Source organism: Oncorhynchus mykiss, chromosome 22 (assembly GCF_057628025.1).
Source record: "Oncorhynchus mykiss isolate SJ-2025 chromosome 22, ASM5762802v1, whole genome shotgun sequence".
Classification (NCBI taxonomy): Eukaryota; Metazoa; Chordata; class Actinopteri; order Salmoniformes; family Salmonidae; genus Oncorhynchus; species Oncorhynchus mykiss.
In genome coordinates, this window is record NC_143043.1 from 10523046 (window position 1) to 10528241 (window position 5196).

The 5196-nt window shown below is 41.4% G+C and overlaps 1 pseudogene across 1 annotated transcript; it reads left to right on the forward strand.

Annotated features, from left to right (window-relative positions):
• Positions 1 to 513: 513 nt before the first annotated feature.
• Positions 514 to 3964, forward strand: LOC110501318 (POU domain, class 3, transcription factor 3-A pseudogene; annotated as a pseudogene). The gene has a single exon (XR_016490730.1). The product of XR_016490730.1 is annotated as a POU domain, class 3, transcription factor 3-A pseudogene (transcript).
• Positions 3965 to 5196: the final 1232 nt, after the last annotated feature.

Here is a 5196-nt window from a genome sequence, read left to right on the forward strand (position 1 = left end):
GTCTATGATTGTTTTTGATTACGACAACGATAATTGTGTTATGATAAATTATAAAATATTATTATCATTAGGCCTATTAGGCCTATTATTGGTTTTGTGGCTACTTATATTATTATTTTTTTAATTAAAAATTGAACTAGGCATGTCAGTTAAGAAAAAATATTATTAATAATAACGGCCTACCCGGCCAAAACCTAACCAAGATGACGCTGGGCCAATTGTGCACCGCCCTATGGGACTCCCAATCACGGCCGGTTGTGATACAGCCTGAAATGCAGTGCCTTAGACCGCTGCGCCACTGAGGAGCCATATAAATAGCCTACCAATTACAATGCCAATATGATCAATATCAGTCTGTTATTGTTATGATCATCTAATCAATACATATGTTGTTTTTCTCAGAGAAGGGAACCTTACCTCGAGCACCCGAGGCAGCGCACCGAGCTCTCGAGATGTGCCAATCCCTCTCTCTGGGTATCGTCCAATCAGCGGGAGTCCTGCTCTCGACTTCCGCTGGTAATTGGGGGAAGATGGGAACGGCGTGCGCACGCTTGGCACAGGGTAAACACTCCCGTGTCCACGCGCTTCCAGGGAGGAACGGATACAAGTGTCAGATGGAAGGAGAGAAAGAGTGAAGAAAGAAAATAGATACAAGCATTTACGTAGACCGTTGTATCATTCGGAATTGTGCAGCTTCAAATACTTCAGAAAAGCAGCAGAGGAGCCACAGGAGTGTTAACAAAGTGACAATGAATGGTCCTTCTCCAACGAGACTACTTCGGCAGGGATCCTAGAAGAGAGCGTCAGTTTGTGGGAGATTACTAAATCTATACGTCTAGTAGAACTTTACAGGACGCAAAAAACTTTTCATTTTTTAAAATTCATATATTCACAAAAAATATCTCTAAATTGAATGCGTAAAATTCTTAATGCACCAATCTCCGAATTTTTACTGGTGGAACGTAAATGCTATTTCTTTCTATTAATTGATAAACAAAACATTAACTTTCATTTGCATTTTTGTGAATATTTTTGTTGGACTACTTTTGAATTATTTTTATCTCCTTTTGATGGTATATAGTATAAAGCAACATTCACCACGTTTTCTCATAGTTTTGATTTATTATTGGATAAGAGCATTCTGTTTGAGAAGAGAAGCTGATCCAACGAGGGAAGAGGGCGATAACTCACAGGCTTTATGGTTTGGGGTATGGCAACAGCCACCTCCAGTCCATACCTGGCCAGCAATAGGATCCTATCCACCGGCTCCATCGTGCACTCAGACCGGGGGGTCGGTGGCATGCAGCGGGGCAGCACCGCAGTCACCTCGGTGTCTGGTGGATACAGAGGGGACCCCTCCGTGAAGATGATGCAGAGTGACTTTATGCAGGGCGCTATGGCAACGAGCAACGGGGGACACATGTTAAGCCATGCCCACCAGTGGATGACATCCCTGCCACACGCCGCTGCGGCTGCAGCCGCAGTGGCAGCTGCCGAGGCCGGCTCTCCCTGGTCCTCCAGCCCCGTTGGGATGACGGGTAGCCCGCAGCCGCAGGATGTGAAGAGAAACTCCGGCAGGGAGGACATGCACTCAGGCTCCGCTCTACACCACAGGTCTCTGCATCTGGGCTCCCACCAGGCACAACACCCAGGAGCCTGGGGTGGCACCTCAGCCGCGCATATAGCCTCCATTTCCGAAGGGCAGCAGCAGCAACAGTCGCTGATCTACTCCCAGCCCGGGGGATTCACGGTTAACGGAATGCTCAACTCACCGGGGAGCCTAATGCACCCGGGGATGGTGAGGGGGGACTCCCCTGATCTCGACCACGGCAGTCATCATCATCACCATCACCACCACCAGCATTCACATCACCAGCAGCACCACGCCGGGGTGAGCCATGACCCGCAGTCCGACGAGGACACGCCGACCTCGGACGACCTGGAGAACTTCGCCAAGCAGTTCAAACAGCGCCGGATCAAACTGGGCTTTACGCAAGCGGACGTGGGCTTGGCACTAGGCACCCTGTATGGTAACGTCTTCTCACAGACCACAATATGCAGGTTCGAGGCGCTGCAGCTTAGCTTCAAGAACATGTGCAAGCTGAAACCGCTGCTCAACAAATGGCTGGAAGAGGCCGACTCGACCACCGGTAGCCCCACCAGTATCGATAAGATCGCGGCGCAGGGCAGGAAGAGGAAAAAGCGCACGTCCATCGAGGTGAGCGTCAAAGGAGCTTTGGAGAGCCACTTCCTCAAAAGCCCCAAACCCGCTGGCCAGGAGATCACCTCTCTGGCGGACAGTCTGCAGTTGGAGAAGGAGGTGGTCCGGGTCTGGTTCTGCAACCGCAGGCAGAAGGAGAAGAGGATGACGCCGCCGGGGCTGCCACACAGCCCCGAGGACGAGTACTCTCAGGTCGGCAACATGAGCTCAGACACACCGTCACCCTCAATGGACTGCAAGCGAATGTTCAGCGATACGTGAGAAAATAACAAAACACAGGACAATAATATTTCTTTAGGCTGCAATAAGACACTGTCTAGTCCGAGAAAATACTAGCAATACCAAGTGGGAATAATACCTTTTACATGATAAACAATGAAACAAGACACAAATATTTCCTATCCACATTACTCCAACCTGACCAACCAACAGACCAACGGTGTGGTCTTTAGGAAAGGAGTAGCCTAACTTAAAACATATGCGACATTACACATGATCGAATGAACCCGCGCAATGAGAGGGTCAACTCTTCAAGCAACGTTTCTTCATGTAAATGTTTGGCGCATTAGGATTTAGGAAATAATCTTAATCAGTTTTCAGCCTGAAATATATTCCAATAAAATGTGTGTATGTACAGCATATTTACCTTTCATTTGCTTTGTAACATGCCATGCTTTCACCAAAAGGGTAGTGGCAGTTCTTTGGCCCCACATTAAAAAAAAAAACAATGATAAGCTTTAGCCTCTACATGAATGCCCTTCTTTGCTTTGTGTGTAATATTCCACATTGTGTACTATTTCATATTTTAGAACAAAATAAATGAAACACACTTTTTTTTGTCCCCTTTGCAGCACTTAATGCTATTGTAAATGTTCCCCTCTGCAGTTGTTGAAGAGGCTTGTGGTTTTCACATGACATTCCCAAGCAGTCCTTTTCTATGTTTGTTTTGTTCTGTTTTCACAAACAAGTTATAATGACAATATTTTTTTTAACAATTGGAATTTTCTTCACCATGTTGACTTTCTGTTATAATTAATGTACTATATTGAGCAATAATGTATTTTCCCCTCAAAACTTTGCATTAGGCCTGTGTTATTTTTGTCATTCGTGACTTTACCGTTTTATTCAATGATGATATTTTCAAAGGAACACACATTCCCAAAAGCTGACGCCGGTGTCGTTTGTTATTGTAACCTTGTATAGTTCTATGTGATGACTTTGACAGTAATTTATTTTTAGTGGTTATTTTATGAAGGATTATTGAGAACAATACATTTGTCATAGCGGATAGTGTTTTCAATGTCATTGTCAGTTTACAGAAAGAAGTATAGGCCAATTCGGAATATCTGATACGCAGAATATTTTGCATAGGCCTAATCGATGCCTGCGATGTGAGAGTTTATGATTTACAATCGTTATTCAATGAAAATATAATTAATTGATCTATAATATAGGCCAATAGACTGAGAGGAAACTGCAGGCAGGGTGCTCACTCTTGACCTTCTGACCTTTTCAAAGCGAGAAAAAATACTTGCCTCCAACTCACCGACCTAAAAAACTGGATCGAATGAATAGGCAATTTCCGAAATAAGAACAACTTTTCGTGTAAACTCTTGAAGTGTTTTGGTCTGATAACACATTTAAATCGTAATCAACAGCCTAGTGAAATTATGTTTGTATAGGCTTATTTCTATATTACAGGTTATGCGCTTTTAGTGCAATTTAAATAAAGTCTACATTTTAGTTTTTGTGTGCCTTCTTTCTTAGAACTAATGATGCATTCGTTTTTTTCCCACTTTATTAGGCTATTCGATTTTGCTTAGGCCTAGTTTTGAGACTTTCAAACTTCTTTCATGGCGTGGGACAAAACGCACCATCCAGCTTTGGAAGACTTACATTTCACGGATGATTTGCCATACCAAGGTAGTTGCTTAGCAACTCAATTGAACCCGTGGTAAAAAGCACGCACTTCACTCTGTCTTCTGCATTAAATTAAAACCGACAAGTTAGTCGGTTAGATTAGGCCTACTTATTTTAGTCAGTTCACACGCTGTTAGGAAACATGTCGGCTTAAAAGTGCTTATTTAGGCTACACTTATGGAAAGACCTATAACAGAATATCAGAACCGAACATTCTAGAACATACTAAAACAGAAAATCAAAGAACAAAACTGAACAGAATAGAATAGCAATTGGTGTAAGAGAGAACTCAGAGATGAACCTATAGCATAGCCTATATATATATATATATATATATTTGACCCATATTAATTTGAAAGGGTTAGCCTATGTTCTGAAGTGGTTTGGAGTTTCATCATAATTTAAATTTCACAAATTTCTGGTAGCCTGAAATTGTGATAGGCTAATTCCTCATTTATTAAATAATTGTAACAATTTATTTCATTTTCTCTTAACATTTGCTATTCCTTCTTGTTATTGTTAAGGTTGTTTTTATACGTTATATATATATATATATATATATATATATATATATATATATATATATATATATATATATATATATATATATTAATATATAGATTATGAAGCCTGTCAGTAAAATAGACAACAATGGCTTATTCATGTAATAATAGGCTACATTAGGCCTACAGTATGAGAACACCCATTATTATTTTGTTAAAGCCTATAGCCAATTCTGATTTTGTTTTAGGCTAAGTTCTCTGATTGAACCCAGTTCTGTGTTCAATAACCCCTGCATTGTAGGCTTTAGTCAATACTTTTTTACTTTACAAATAGCCTATATATTTTATTAGGCCTAATAATAAGGATGATAGGGCTAGTTTAGCTTTGCAACTATTGACCTGTACAGTGCATTCAGAAAGTATTCAGACCCCTTGACTTTTTCCACATTTTGTTATGTTACATACAGCCTTATTATAAAATGGATAAACATATTTTTTTCCCTCATTAATCTACACACAATACAGAAAGGCCTTGGTCAGGGAGTTGACCAT